We start from the raw sequence: 17,442 nt of genomic DNA, 5'->3' as shown, positions 1-17,442 counted from the left end.
AAACAAGTACAAATTCTGTCCCCCGCTGTAGTACTCTTGTGGTGATGAGTATTCAGCTCATTTAAGCAAAAAAAACTGTGAGAGAATGAGAGAAAATCAAGTCTCAATTTTGCACCTAGAGGCAAAATTGAAAATACTGCTATTTTCTGTCAAGCATATGAAACAACAAGCAGTGTTGTATTTAAGATTGTGTATTGTAATGTATTATGATAAGGGTAGTGATACTGATATGTTAATTTGCAAGAGGCGGTTAAACATTGTGGTTGTTTGCAATGTAGTCAGTTTGCCCAATATGCTGTAGGGTAGTTTGTTTGTGTAATATCTTAATATCTTAACATGCAATGTTATCCAGTGAATATACTGAAATAAAAATACTTCATAGTCCACTGTGATGTACAATAAGGGGGGATAAATCACCTGGGAAAAAGAAATATTTAAAAAGTAATTATGTTATAATCTATGCTCCCTGGCTTATCAGCTTCTTTTGTTGCAAAATAGAACAAAAAATAACATGAATGCATAAACAAAACACAAAAAAGGAAAGAAAAGAAAATCATCAGTGGCATCTAAACCACAACAAACCCCAACAAAAAGACTGGCACAACATAATGATGATGGTAATCTGTGTGCTCTGATTGAAGGAAGATGATGTCTTAGTTAACAGGGTTTGATGTGCACACTAAAACAGGTCAAAAGATGAATCTGTACTGAGCATATGGTGTAGTGAAATCACATTCTTAGAGGAACACGTTTTTTTTAAACTTCTTTGGGCCAATCACAGAGACTCTTGCGTTTGAGGATCAGGTTTGTTTACATCCTTGAGCTCCTGCTTACATTAGCAAACACAGTTCTCATACACTACAGTCCCACTTGCTCGCCCATGATTCAAGTATTTTATAGCTGATGATCATTTTAATAGTTCCCAAGATAATGTGTCTGATACATAATGATAACATCTCAAGGGATCACAAGAATAATCCTCTGGGAATTTTCTCCTCAACAGTTATCCTGCCAAATGAGAGAAAGCACAGATTTGCTTTGTGCAGAGAGAGAGAGGGAGACAGACTACTGTGAAGCACGAAGCCACCAGTCAAAGCATATCATGTCACTTGCAATATTCTTGCTGAGAAAGTTTCCTCCTGGCCTATTTAAGATAGAGATAAAAAATTGGTGCCATTATTATTTTATTATTTTGCCCTTGCCCACTATGTCTCCACGAACTGCTTGCACCAGGGTATAATCAGTGAAGGTATTGGGGATTAGTCCCTCTTTGCCACGAAGGTCGGTATATTTCTTCTCCTGTGGGGGTCACTGTTACCACATCTGAGGCAATGAGCCTCATCCGATGTTCCCACTGCACTAATGAGTTATGGTGGCGACTGCACACAGACCACCAAATTTCTGCAACGCTGAACACACGCTCACATCCAGACGCATGGACTGGACACAGATAGATGCTCCCTGTACATGAGTGAGCATACATACTCCCAACAGTGAGGACTGAGAGGAAAAGCAAGGGGCTCTGCACTCAGACAATAGTCTGATAAGGGACAACGTCAGCTTTGCTTTCACCTGCTAGTCAAACAGGGAGGGAAAGAGTTGGTCTAAAATAGCTGCAATACTAAGTACATTTCAAAGCTCGGAGGATATAAAGAAACCCTGCTGGTAATTGAGCGTTTTATTATGGACATAATGGACCTTTCTGACCTGTCATGTCACTTAGAGATCTAGACAAATGGATTGTGTTGGCTGTGATTCATGGATATAGAATTTTTGTTCTTGTACGCATGTATGCAAACAGTTGCTGCTCTTATTCATTTTGTAGTAAAATTAAGCAGTGATAGTGATGCATCAGGTCTGAGAATGTTCAAAGAAATGTAGACAGAGAAACAGGGTCCAGTATACATATCTATTTTTCAACATTTGTCAAGTTACCCCCACTGTTCCTTTGTGGCAGACATTCACCTTGCCAGTACTCAGGATGGCACCACCTGTCAAGGCTTGCCTTGGGCCTCAGACAGAGCCCTCTGTGGTGGAGACTGGATTTTGCGGCGGATCAGTGGGATTTATGTGGACAAACAGACTGCCACTGTATACTTCCACGTATGCTGCCCAAAACTCAATTTGGTTGTACTGCGACTCATCTCTACCTGCTTGAATCCTGATGAGGACAGGGACAGTGGGGGGATGAAAGGAAAGCAACGGGGACAGGGTATTTCAAGTTCAAGTCTGCAGTGATTTTATTCAGCTCTTTCTAGGTACTTTAAAAGGACTGTTTCTACTTGAGGGTTTCACTGATATATGAACTTTCTTTTTTAAATTATTACTGCAGCTCAAATTATTAGCTTGACCTTTACATAAGAACATGAGGTTTGGTCATTAATGTGGACCAGTATGCATTAGCTGACAGTCGTTGGAATGGCAGATGACATAAACTTGTTTTGACCTTGCGCAGCCATGCGTGACTGGATCTTTCAGAGTAAGTACACTTGATGTCAGGGGTATGAAGCAGAGCCACAATCAGCATCTGCATCTGCTATATCTGAAAAAAAAAAAAAAAAAAGAATACTGAGGCGGTGTAAGTGGGTGACTTTTTTGTCCCCTTTGTCCATTAAATCCGTGCAATATTTGTTGAGATATTTCTGTGTGTATTAAAGTGGTCGATAGAGCCACACTGCTAACACTGCATCAGAAATGTACAAATAATCATATAAAACCGTCTGGAACTATTTTAGCCATATAAAATGCAGTTCACAGTTGGATTAAAAAGTCAGTGAATGGAATATAAATGCAACTGATGACTCATGGGAAAGCAGAACTGCAGAACAAGATTCAGTGAAGTCCTGAGATCAAATTCAACTTGTAAAAAAATAGACTTTAGCTACATGACGTGTAACGGCAGATTCGTAATCATGACTTTTTTTTTACACCAACAATGCTGATTAAGCAATGTCTTATTTGTAGTTGACAGTGATTTATTGAACTGCTTCTGTGTTAAGGGGGATAGTGAGGGACAGTGACAGGGCTATGGGTGAGTGTGTGTATGTGAATGTGTGTGTGCTCGAGCAAAGCCCGCATAATGCCTGACCAAAGGCTCTGACACACACATCCACACACAACCTCTTCCTCAAGATAACAGAAACACTTTAAGTTGGTTATGGAATAGAGAAAGCTCTACTGGAACTTAAATTCAAAAGTTTCTGCTTGAAGTCGAGTTGAAATTGTGCGACAGGTCCACATAGAAACCAAAGAAACAACAACAACAACAACAACAAAAGAATATTGCTGCTATAATTTGGATGCAATTCACATCATTTTGAAGAACATAATATGTTTGTATTGTTACATCCCCGCAGTATCCAGTAACTATCCCCTGTGCTATTGTGCCACTGTGAGATAACACCTATATATACACCTAGATTGAATGTTAGAGGAAAAGGGTGAGAGGAGGTAATTCACTGAGGTAATAAAGTAGACAGATCCCATCACAGAATTGAATTAGGCTCACAACAAAACTTCCAGCTTGCTGTTACTACCTGCCTCACACCTACTTTAAACTGTAAACAGTTTCATGTGTTCTGTACAAAGACAGACTTAGTTCATTCGCAGTGGTAGTGGTAGTGCAAACCTGTTCTATCAGCTATGTGTTAACATTGAGATGCTTTTTTACCTTCTAAAGGTTCGTAGCCATGTCTGAAACTCCATTGATGTTATCTAGTCAGGATTTTAGCTGATCGCCTTGTGCTATCAACTGCTGGAGCTGGAGAAAAAGTGCTTAGTTCCAAGGCGAAGCTGGTGTAGAGAGAACTGGAGAGACTTTATCAAGGAAAGCACAGCGGACAGGATAGGATAAACCCAGCTATGTTCAGCACTCCATCGCCTTTTCAACATTAGTATTTACCTTCAGAGAGTTCCCATCCTGTGTAAAAGCCTGGTGCCAGTACCGATGTATGGATGACCCAAGGGCGATGATGATCTTTTGCATTATGAAGATCACATGAAGACTTGTCTTAGCAAACGTTCTTCTTTTCATCCTTCCTTCTTTGCTGTTGATCACAGGAAAGAAGGAATAAAAATATAGCTTGGTGTACTCTTATATGAAAATATGAAAATGTTGTAAGAGACAAGATGTCTGTGAAGGTTCTCAGTCATCTATAATCTAGTTTTGAGATCCCTTCCCAGACGCCTTAACACCCACTCACACCCTGGGCCATCTGACCTCAGGAAATCACATGATAGGGTGGGGCTAGGTTTCACAATGAGCTCACCCGAAACCCTGACTGATTGTGACCCACACCCATTTTCACACCTTGGCTCATGTGATTAGGTAGAGGATCATCAGGGGTTCCTTTTGTCCCTCTTTGGGGGGATACTCCCACGGGGTTTAAATCTGGGACTCTCCACCATTTGACCCTAGAACTGAAGAAGCTTCTCGGATGAGAGGTGAAACATCTTCAAGAAGTCCAGACGCTTTTCTTTCCAAGCTCCTTAGACTAAGAGCAAAGATCTGTGTGTCATTTTGTCTTTGTTGTCTTTGTTTAGTCTGCTTGTAGTTCTAATTCTGTTGACCAATATGTTTGGAGATGCAGGTGAACATCCATCCATCCATTGTCTTCTCTTTATCCAATTCAGGGTCGTGGAGGGGCTGGATCCTATCCCAGGGAGGCAGGGTACACCATGGACATGTCGCCAGTCTATCACAGGGCTAACAGAAAGAGACAAATAGTCATAATCACAATTTAGAATCATCAATTAACATAACCCCATTAACTTTAAATCTTTGGACTGTGGTAGGAAGCCGAAAGAACCCACGCGAACACGGGGAGAATATGCAAACTCTACACAGAAAGGCCACAGTCAAATGGTGAAGTTGAATTTAGGACCTTCTTGCTGTGAAGCAACAGTGCTAACCACAACGGCACCGTGCTGCCCTGCAGGTAAACAGTCCGTGTTTAGTGGAAAAGAATGCATTTGCTGAAATGCACTGCAATAACTAAATAAATATCATCTTACAATGAGTAAATTTTTATTATGTTTTTAAAAGTTAGCTACATTGGTAGTGTTCACCCTTGTTATATTAAAAAGCCTTAAATTTTGGACCTATCATCATATGACCTTAATGAAAAAAATTCAATTATTACATCTTGGTGAACAAAACCCAATTCAGGTTAATGTCCTGTATTTCACATTTTGCCCATTGAATTTCATTTTTTGTATGACTCTATTTCATTTACACTGCCATTCACTGGCAATGAAATAACAAGACTCTCCTCACCCAACACAATAGTCCTCATTGGTTAATATTAAGACCTATAATACGTTTGAAATTAAGTGACCCCTAGTGGCCATTTAATTAAGTGCTTGTGAAATGTTTTGTTAAAATACTTGGATGAAACTCAGCACATGGGGGACCTAAAATGTGTGTAGTGATAATCTAGATACTTCTCCAAAACAAGCAGTTTGAAACCTTGGCTTTTGAGTGTAAAACCAGTCAAAATGCAGGGATGTGTTTGTGCAACCACTATCCAAATAACCCTCTGCTGCACACTTTTTGTCCCCTTTAGAGCAGAAGCAATCCTTTATGTTATTTAAAATACACTTATATGTGTTTCAAATTGAAAAAATGTAATATGATTGCTTAGTTGCTGGAAAAAACTGGCTGTGTACAAGTGTGACACTGCTGTGTTTCAAACAAAAACAGAGACACCCAGTAAGCTGCTGCAATACAAAAGAGCAGCAACATTAAAATTCAGCAATTCAGCCATTGTCTTTTTACACGCTGGGGAGTTGGTCTAATGTGACACTGTTGTATGTGTGTAACATGTTTCCTCTCACAAGTGGAGGCTAACTTGTCAGCCCTAATCTCTGGGCTTTCTCCCCAGTGGCTCTCTGCAGGCTCAGGACAATCAACACTTGTTTCTGTCGGAGCAAAATAAGTAGTGGGGAATCTCTGACACAATGCTGAGGCACCTCTAGGTTCAGTCATCCGTCTCTTCCCTAGGATACCCCATGCAGGCACAGTGCAAGGAACAATTAGATGGAATACATGGTATGTTTGGTGGCCAACTATTCCTTTAATTTTTAGTAACTGTCTTTCGTCTGGGTAGCTTCTTGCAATATTTATGAAGCCAGCGTTTGCTGCAAACAAGATATATATCCTCTAGACTAATTGGGCTTTAATGACAGTCAAGGATGACCCAGGTAAATGACAGTTCTAGGCTTTGCCGATGTACTGTTAGATGAACTGCTGCAAGTTTTGAGCCTGTATAAAAGTCAGCACAAGTTTCAGTTTCAGCAAACTGACACAGATAATCCAAATGTTTTAAATTAAACCAAATGCACGAGTAAAGGAAAGGTCACAATTACATGATACATAGAGTTATTTAGTAAAACAAAAGGCAGTGTTATTTGAAGATTATATCCTGGTATATCTTGAGGACACAACAAGCCAACACTTCAGAGTCAAATGTGGCATTATTGATACAGATAATCTAAGAAGTCAGAGCTTCGATAGTTATGGCCCATTGCTTTCCAGTTTTGGAAAAGTTAGACGTATGCTGTATTTCTTGGTACATATTTTCATAGAACATGTCAGATTAAAAAAATAAAAAAGAAGAAGCAGAAGAGAACAGTTTGATTTCCTGTGTCCTGTTCATTGCATCACAGATTAGAGTCTTGGGAACTATATGCAACCTTGATTATGTGTAGGTCAACTGAATGGGTGAGTATAACTTATTCAGGGTGATTACTGTGGAAAACAAAGCAAAAGCTTTAAAGCATGTTTTTTGGGACCAAGGAGCTCTACTCAGTGATGTACTGGTGACTTATGATCCAAATTGTGCTCTTAAAGTGATTGATGCAAATTAGAAGAAAAAGGAGAGAAGGGGAGGCTGAATATCTATCTGGATTACTTTAAAAAAAATACTCAGTATAATACTTTCAAGAGTTGGGGAAACAATATGGCTCTCCAGCCCAGATTTTTCTTCTTCAGATTGGAACAGCTGAAGCATGACATTGATAAAACATTTAATAATACAGTGAGGAAGTAAAGGAGACTTTGTAATGTCAGTGGAAGAGCGGGGAAACTTGAATGATATTCACTGTCATTGAACATATAAACTATAGTCTCTTGGAGGGAGAATAGACTTTATAACAAGGAGGGAAAGATAGAGTGCCAGAGAAGTTGTGGGGCTGAAACCACAAATCTTTTGCACATATTGTGGAAATGCTATTGCATTTTTAACTATGCTGGATGACAACCAGACACAGCATGGCCACGTTTTGGAAATTTTAAATGATTTTTTGTTTTCAAGTCTTCTTGTCTGTTAAGTTTAGAACAACACTGGCCACAAGAAAAAAGAAATGAAAAAACAAAACAAAAGCCAACTTTGCTCATCATGTGATGCATTTTGAAAATCGAACAAATTTCATGTGAAAGAGTACTAGTTGTAAAGTAACCCCCTGGATCCTTGCAACACAGGAAATAATGTTTTTTTTTCGTTGTTTTGTTCCTCTGTGTTCCACATTTGTTTTTGCGTGATATGTTTTGACTTGCATGATCTGAAACTGTGGAATAAAAATATGCTTTATGCCAGCTGGTTTTCCTTTTTAATTCAAAAAAGTGGCCCCCAATGGAAAAGAAATGCTTGAATCCTCGCATAATGGGCCCCCTCACAAGGTCTTCTCAGCAATGGCCTTCAGGGTGGCTGGCCTACAGAAAAAAAGGGGGGGAAAAGCAATTTTGTGTTTGGTTTAGTGTTGGAGTCCAGGGGCTGAGCGATATCTATCACCACAAGAACATTTTGTGCTTTGAAACCTCATAGTGGCTGTAGCCGACAGGAAATGAGAGAGGGTTTTTCATTTCCCTGTTGCTATCTCCACTCACAAACTAAATAAGGACCCCTTTGCCACGGGACCCTGATTACATCTACCTACAATTCGCATTGCAAAAGGAAGATGGCAGTTCTGTAATCATGAATGTAATCTACATCATGAATTTCATATTCATGGTAGATGCTAAAATACAACAGGGTCAAGAGATTGAGAGAAGAAAAAAAGAGGCCTGGTAAGATAATTGATTTCACTTTGGGGACAGTCTTGGTTCTGGTGGGATGTGAAAAGGATGGAGTGATTGACACATTGGTAAGCTGTGAAGATGTATGCTGAATGATGGATAGATGTCATCACTAAAGTAACAAGCAAGCTGTCTGATTTTTATCACCTTATTATGTTGTCATGGCCGGTGGAAGCACAAATTGCACATCTCTTGCCCTCATGTAATTTCCTGTTTCTCTCCTTGTACCTTCTCTGTTTTCTGTTTCATTTTCTTAATCGATACATGCGTGTGCTCTTTTTTCACAATTGTCTCTGATTATTATTATTAGATACGTTTAGTATGCAAGCAGCAGAAGGAGGTGTTTTTAGGTGGGGGGTATACCTTCTCTGCAGTTATTTAATATTTACTCCTACTCTTTGTTCCTTATTTTTTGGCCTGCTTTTCCATCCACTCGCTGTTTATTACTGCAGGATTTCTCTCCCAAGACACCTCCCACATGCCCTGTCCCATTTGTCTCTCTGATTAATATAAAATCTTCTCCCACTAGGCTCACTATTCCAGTGAAAAACCAAAACAATTGGTGGCTATTTGATTGGCCTTGGCCTTCATGGGTGCAAAGGGATTTAAGGAGAAAAAGCAAAAGCACTTGATCTATTCATCCATCCGCATGGAAATCAATGTGCTCTGTCTTTTAGACACACCCCCAGTGGATGCTCACTTTTTTTTTTTTTTACCACAGGATTCCTGCCTATTGTCTGAGTCAGCTGCGCAAGTTTAAAGTGGAGACCTGCGGGGACCTAGAGTCCCACAGATCCACTGAACACTGTCATCTGCGTAAATCCAAATGAAAACATTTGAAGATAAAAGACTATTATTCCTGAGAAAATTTCTAGTCTCAGAACTATTGCTGTTCAACGAGATTAGAGTGATTTGCTTATTCAGAAGTGGGGGGGCTGATTGACATCCGTGAAGTTGGTGGCTGATAAAGAACATTTTGGCTGGAGTGGCCAGGATGGAGCAGCGGTGTCATGAAGCTGTGACATAGCAAACCAGATAATCAAAGCAGCCAAACGTGAGTACAGGGACAGGGTGGAACAACAGTTTGACAACCCTCGGAGTATGTGGCAGGGACTAAACACGATCACAGACTTTAGAGGGAAAACCAGCACACCGCAGACCACGGCCTCTCTGTGTGAGGATCTAAACGTATTCTACGCTAGATTCGACACAGCGAACACCATGAGACCGGACAGTGTGCGCACCGCGGATGACGTCAGTGCGCACACTGTGTCTGAGGAGGATGTGCGGAAGTGCTTCAGGAAGGTGAACGCACGCAAAGCTACTGGTCCGGACGGGATTCCCGGCCGCGTCCTCAGGTCATGCGCGGCTCAGCTGGCTGGAGTGTTCACGCACATCTTCAACCTTTCCCTCTCTCTGTCTGTAGTCCCAGCCTGCTTCAAAATGGCCACCATCGTCCCTGTACCCAAATCCTCCACCATCTCCTCATTGAACGACTGGCGACCTGTAGCCCTGACCCCCATCGTAAGCAAATGCTTCGAGAAGCTGGTCAGGGACTTCATCTGCTCTGCACTACCCGACTCACTGGACCCTCTACAGTTTGCATACCGCCACAACAGGTCCACTGATGATGCCATAGCCCTGACACTACACACTGCCCTGTCACACCTGGAGAAGAGAGACACGTATGTGAGGATGCTGTTTGTAGATTACAGCTCAGCATTCAATACCATCGTTCCCTCGAAGCTGGACAGGAAACTGCAGGATCTAGGACTGAGCAGCTCCCTCTGCAGCTGGATCCTTAGCTTCCTGTCTGACAGACGCCAGGTGGTCAGACTGGGCAGCATCACCTCATCCCCCATCACACTGAACACTGGTGCTCCACAGGGGTGTGTACTGAGCCCTCTCCTGTACTCACTCTACACCTACGACTGCACAGCCACTAACAGCTCCAACATCATTGTGAAGTTTGCGGACGACACTACAGTGGTGGGTCTTATCACCAACGGTGATGAGACGGCTTACAGGGAGGAGGTCAGCGCCCTGACCCACTGGTGTCAAGACAACCATCTCACCCTCAACGTCGCAAAGACAAAGGAGTTGATAGTGGACTTCCGGAGGTGCAGAGAAGTACACACCCCCATCACCATCAACGGCGCTGCTGTGGAGAGAGTGAGCAGCTTCCGGTTCCTTGGCGTACACCTGGCTGAGGATCTTACGTGGTCAGTACACACAAACAAAACAGTGAAGAAGGCGCAGCAGCGCCTCTTCTTTCTCAGGAGACTGAAAAGATTCGGCATGAGCCCCCGCATCCTCAGGACCTTCTATCGCTGTGCCATTGAGAGCATCCTCACTGGATGCATCACCACCTGGTATGGCAACAGCACCGCCTACAACTGTAAAGCTCTCCAGCGAGTAGTGCGGTGCTCTGAACGGATAATTGGAGGTGAGCTTCCCTCCCTCCAAGACATCTACAGGAAGCGGTGCCTGAGGAAAGCGGGGAGGATCATCAAGGACTCCAGTCACCCCAGCCATAAACTGTTCAGACTACTTCCATCAGGAAGGAGGTTCTGCAGCATCCGGTCCCGTACCAGCAGACTGAGAGACAGCTTCTTCCACCAGGCCATCAGACTGCTGAACACGTCATAGACACCTCAGCTTCACTACTGGAACTTCAACACTATGCACTCCACACTGTATATAAATGCCACTTGTTTTGCACATATTCAACTCTGTATATTTTATATATTTTATTATTATTATTATTATTATTATTATTTTATTTTATTTTTTTACTATTTAATTTGTAAAAATGTGTATACACACACACACACACACACACACACACACACACACACACACACACACACACACACACACACACACACACAGACACACACGTAGGAAAATATTTAGTATACACATCCAGAAATGCATACACTATTATATATTGTACATATATTTATTAGTTTCAGGTTGGCCATTCTTGTATTTTGCTCGTTTGTGTTGTTGTGTTTGCACATCTCTGTTGCTTGTGGGGCTCGCACACAAGAATTTCACTCGCATGTGCTGTGCCAGTGTGCCTGCACATGTGATGTGACAATAAAAAGTGATTTGATTTGATTTGATTTAATCAGGCAACAACTCAACCAATACACAGATCAATCACAACTGAATTTTAAAGCTCATAATAGCTTTGATTGTAATCTTAGTATTCAAGGCCATGTTGCATTTAAATGCTATTAAACAGCATCAAAGTAAGTGTGCAGCAGCATTTATTCTCTCTCTTTATTTTGTTTAAATCACAGTGTCACGGAAGCTGGTGTTATTTTAAAGTGTTTTTAATTATGTTAAGGACGTACTGCACATTTTGTAAAAGCCTATCTGTGTCGTAGAATAAAGCTCTTTCCAAGTTAGATGAGGGCAGCAAAATGTAACAGGTGTATACACTGTATAATCACTAGTGTTGGGTGAAAACTAATCACATTACACTCATCTGTAATTCAGTAACATAGCACATTACTGTTCCCTAATTTGGAAATCAGATTTCAGTTGCTAATAAAGCAATCATGTTATTACCTTAATGGGTGAATAGAGAGGTTGAAATGATCACTGCTAGCTATTTATTTAAACGGGCAATAGTATGATATAAAATGAAAACTGTCAAATCATCCACTGGTGTGAGTAATCACGCCTCTCCAAACTCCTGAAAAGGTTACATGCAAAAAGAAAACTTTAAGAGACCCCTGTGTACCTTTATTAAAAAACAAAACAAAAACAAAAACAGGAATGTAATGTATTAATTGTTTACTTTTCTTAAAAGTAATGCAGTATGTGACTTAATTACTCGCTAGAAAAAGAAATTTGTTACAGTACTTGTTACATTACTCATGCATTGTCACACATTAACCAGTTAAGCAGATACCTTCCAAACAACAACACAAATGCTAATACTAAAGTGGATTCACTTAGAATTCTTCTTTCAGCTTTTATGTATGAATACAAAGCAAAGTTGAAAACCAGCCCAAATAGACTGTGAACCTGTTTACCTGTTTAAGTTCAGGGTCTGGCTGCTGGGTTGGGGTTGGCATCTGCTCAGCTTTGTCGTCAATAGCAAAAGTCCACCCTGCAGGTACTTTTTCATTCATGACTTGGTTACTCCAACAAATGTTAGTTAAGTTACATATGGATGATGCACACTGAATGCAATACGTGAAACAAAGGCAAATGGAGAATGTAATTGGATTCACAGGAGGATGACGAATATGAAAATCAAAAGAATTACGATTTATAATAAATATTTTTTAAACATATAAATGCTAGCAGTCTCTGCATGTGTGATGTTTGTGATATTTGTGATATGTTTGTGAAAAGTTGGTAGTTTGTACACAAATTTATTTATAGATTCATGGCCTCTTGGCTAGCTTTGTGTTATATTCTTGCAAATAGCAGATGTTGGGTAAGCATCATGATGCAGCTGTTGCTGTCCTGAACACAATCTGGCATTTCACCATCAGCTCTTGTCCTGTTTGTGCATTAAAAGTAAAACTAATGCAAACAACCGCTCCACCATTTTCCTCCTCCCAACATACAAAGTAAAATTAGCTCAAAACGGATGCTGATGCCAGCTAAACAGCCGAAGCAAAACTTTCCACAGGTAACGAAAGTAGGCTTGTTTTAGACGAAATGCCGTCTTTTTCAGCAGAACTGCTGTCACCGTAATCACTGTTAAGTAAAGTGCTCTTTGGGCTTTTAGTTTTCACCAACTGGTGTGAGTTTGGGGTAATATTACTAAATGCTACAAAACTGTATGTATTATTGTCTTATCATATAAATGCCTTGAGGCGATTGTTGTTGTGATTTGGCGCTGTATAAATAAAATTGAAAAATTGAATTGAATTAAAACAATGATTTTGTTTATGCTCTCCTAATAAGTCTAGAAACTGACAAGGGATTATGAAGATTTAATGTTTATTTTTAACTGTAATGTAATAATTTAAAACAAGGAGGAAGGCAGCGCGCAGGCTCGGCTGTTTCATTAACTTTTGTTGACAACCTTGAACAGAAGGGTAGTTCTGATTCAGTCTTTCCCTGAAGTTGTAAAACTTCAATCCTGCTTTGATTGAGGGGATGGCTGGGCCCAACATAATTTGTTGATGTACTTGACCAACTCACTATCAATGTGGGGTGACCAGAGTGGTGTCCACTGAGACTTGAATTGCAGCCATGGCCAAACACTAAAACTGTAGCAGGGTGAAGTTTATTTACGTGTAAATGTACAACACAATTCTTCCTTTTGTTCCTTTCAAAATGAGACTAGTGGCTTTGGCCCAAGCTTTATTGGCTGCTTGTTAACCTTTTAGATGACAATGAAAAGGTTCCTCTGCTCATTGTTTTTCCCTTCTCTGATTTATAAGTGTACCCTCCTTCGTGTTTATTTGAGAAGACAAAGCTGGTGTGTTCACTGTGCATAAAATCTTTTTATGCTATAAGCTATCAAACAGAGGTGAATTATTTATCTTGTCAAAGCAGAACATAATGCAACACTGCTCCAAAGTGTTATGTGATACTATGTGATACAAATGTAGCTTGCAAAACACTAAAAATGTTCTTTATGAATTATTGCTTAATAAGTTCATTATATTTCCTTACATAAGTTGCCACCTAGAATAATCATATCATTAAAAAAAATCCAATAATGTAATAATAACATGCTGCATGATGGTGACAGGAAAAAATATACTGTCTGTGGGCATATTATTGAAATATTTCTAATAATCACACATATATAAAGAACGTTTCCTTACTGTGTAAGGAGAACATTTAACCCAGTTAAAATCATGTTTCACTTACACATATATGTGTGCTGTACCTTTGAAAGAGAAGGTTGCACAGAGGTACTTTGGTTCTTGAATTTATTATAGTTGCGCTCCTCTGAGGGGATTGTGCTTTTAATATCCCATTACAGTATTTCTAACACATCCTACGTAAAAATAGTAGCTTTCATTTCCACTGGGCATTTGTAAAGTGGTGACATAAGCATATTTTTAATTCCTCGTCTAATATGTTGATTGCTTGCTGTTTTAGGACAGTCGATGTGACAGTGACTGTTTGGTCCTGACGTGCAGCATAAAGAATGTATAAAGGGAAAAAAAAACCCACTGGAAGTTGGCATCAGGGCACATTCTGAAGGGAGAGAGGGACGTGTAGTGAAATGCTGATTGAAAAGAGGAGAAAATCAATCAAGCAAGCCTGTCTGATTGACAGCTTGCCAAGGTGTTTTCTGTGGAGGTGTCAAGAACAGCACAATTGCTCTCCCTCGTCCTCCCTCTCTTTCAGTTCTCCCCCCCACCCCACCTCTGTCTCATCCATCACTTGCCTCCTCACCCATCATCACACTGTCGTCTCCTCCTAAACGTCTCACCAAGCTCCACCAGTATCTCTGACTTTTCAGGCCATTGTTCCTTCTCTTCCACTACCTCTCGCGCAACCTCCCATTTTCTCTCCTAGTTGTTCCCTCATTTTCTGATGGTGGGCAGAGATGCATCCATCGGCAGCCATTTAAGGCTGCAGACTGACACTCCTTTAATCTTGTCGTTCTGTAACCTTCAGAGGAAAAGACAGAGCTGCTCCACTTGCGTTACCTTTACACTTCTACACCAATCCATCGGTTATTTTCATGCATTCTCATTTCTCATCTCCAGTGAAGTGAAGTTGCTTTGTGTTATTTGTTTTCATTATGCTCTCAGATATATTACATTGGCAAGATGGACAAAACAGTAGCGGGAGAAGGTAATGGACCAACACTGTACAGCTATACGCCGAGTCCCATCAAAGCACCAAGAGGGCATGGAGTGTAGGCACGATGGCTAAAATGTGAAGGGTGTGGCCACTAATGGAAATATTTCTACAAATAATTCTGTCACTAGTAGTGGCACTGAGGCAAGTGTGAGAGGCATGTGGCTCATTCATCTCTTAAAGGACAAAGTGTTCAGTTTCAATCAATTCTAACATTTCACTTCTAACTTTCTGAGTGATTCTCAAAACTCTTCATCTTTGTAAAGGTAGTGAGGAAACAGGGTTTAGAATTTCCTATCAGTTTTGCAGAGCGTAATCTGTTCTTTGGTAATAGGTTACATTGTCACTTGGCTACTTGTGCTGCATAGACAATGTATGCAAAATAAGAGAGGATGAAGCTTTGCACTGCCATAAAGTAATTTCTGTTTTTGACTGTTTAAAATGTACTGCAGCCAGGGTGACCTTTTTTTAAACATAAGGAAAGGAAGAAAGACATTCCTCCAAATTAAACACAGAAAGGCAGGAGATTGATTAGAGACAGAAGCACTTGAAACAAAATTGCAACCTTAGGATTTTAACATATTTGCCATGATAATGTTTAGCTGTCACAACAATGCTTTTCATTGTACTCACACCTACATGCTATTGTGACTTAACCAACACTAAGTCAGTGGATCATTCACCAGCTTCACAATGTTCTCCTTTGTATACAATAACAAACTAGATTTTTACAGGGACTAGATTATTTTCTTTAGCTAATCCCACTGGCTATAAAAAACACATGGATGCTCCAGGTTTCAAATTTAACTTGAATATCTTCTGTTTAATAGAACCATCTGAGTAATTTAGCCCCAAAGATTAAAACGTTCTTGAACACATACTGTAGACTGGAGAGCTGCTATTTAGCTCCATGTAGATTTATCTGTCAGTGTGAGGCGTATGCTCCAATATGGTTCTGTGGCGGTCCTATGCACACCCTATTGGACATTTGTCAGGTATTTACAGTCTCCAGGCCATTGTCACCAACAACCAGTCTGTGGGCTATTTTGCTTGTGGTCCTTGCAGTCATGGAGAAGAGTAAAGTTGTAACATGCAAAGAGCTGAAATGACACTGGATATTACAAACAATGTCCCACTGGACTATTTCTGCTTCTCATGCTATTGTGTTTGTGTTGCTTGCATATACCTTCTTACAGTAGGTAGGCTCTGCATAGGCAAATGGACATGAACCATACCATAAAACAACCATCATGAGGTGTGTAAGTGAATAAGATAATGCCAGGTTTGAAGAAGCATCGTGTTATTAAGCTTTTTCATTTTTGTCCAAATATTACATATTAACTCACTGTCAGCATGTTAGATGTCTGCTATTTTTCTGCTCTTTCCATTCTAACTGAAGTCACTGAAACTGAAGCAATCTGATTCTTTTTTCTATCCACCCATCATGCAGTTAATTAAAGACCTTGTGTGGCACAAGTAATGACACAATTAACATTAGCATGGCTTTAGTAGGGTTAAGTCATTACATTATTGCATTACAGAAAAATATAATGCAATTACAGTAATGTTGTTTATCAGTGAGTCTATTCTCAATCCTGGGGCACTGAATGCTGCTCTTGTAACGAAAGTTGCATTTTGACAGTGGCTGGAAGCTGGAGTACTGAAAGAGAACCAATACAGATAAAGGGAAGACATGTAGACTTCCTGCAAAAGCCCACAGTGGTGTGTCCCAGGGCATATCCAAAATATGATTAAATTCATTAACACCTTCAATATTAGAGGTATACACATCAATTAATCAGTAATTATGATCTGTTAATATCATGTATATGATTGTGAAAATTTTCATTACCTATAATGCGTACATTTACTTTGGTGACCTTAAATCTATTTGGATTATATAACCTGTCCACTATTAAGCTACTTCAACAAGATTATAACTTTATAACTTTAAAAAGCCTAAACACTCATTTTCATGTTGCACAACAATGCAAAACACATATAAAACATTTATTTAAAGGTAGTGGTATTACTTAAAAATTTGCTTAAATTTGTTTTCCAGTGCAGCTTCACTTTTCATATAATAAATCTGCGACTGGACACAGGGTTGCACGAGCCTGAAAATTGTGTTTTCCATGGCAGTTTGCTACACTAAACCTATTTCCATTTAAACACTCTGATTTCCTGTGGGCCCCTCAGTTGTGTTTTTGCGCTCCTTTATGCCACTCAATTTAAAAAAAAAAAAAATCATGAAAACAACCATGTTGTTGGTGAATCAAAATCCAGAACCTTCTTGCAACATTGCTAATGAATGGCACCACCATGCTGCTGATTGTTCACATCAATCAGTTTATAACCATGAAACACTGAACAAGCAATTTTCATTTTGTTGTTTGTTAACAATGCTTTTTACTATATTAAAATTAACTATTAACTATCAATTTACTATTTGCTAATGATGGTTATTTTGTATAAACTGTTACAGCACATTTTTCCAAGAGAAATGGCTGGAAGTTTTCCCTGTCAGTTTTCTAAGTTTTTCTCTCAGTCCTTGAAAATGTGTTGAGGTA

This window comes from Mchenga conophoros, linkage group LG7 (assembly GCF_057382185.1).
Source record: "Mchenga conophoros isolate Kocher_MC1m ecotype Shallow Benthic linkage group LG7, M_conophoros_male_GT1.1, whole genome shotgun sequence".
Classification (NCBI taxonomy): Eukaryota; Metazoa; Chordata; class Actinopteri; order Cichliformes; family Cichlidae; genus Mchenga; species Mchenga conophoros.
Note: the sequence above shows the minus strand (reverse complement) of the source record.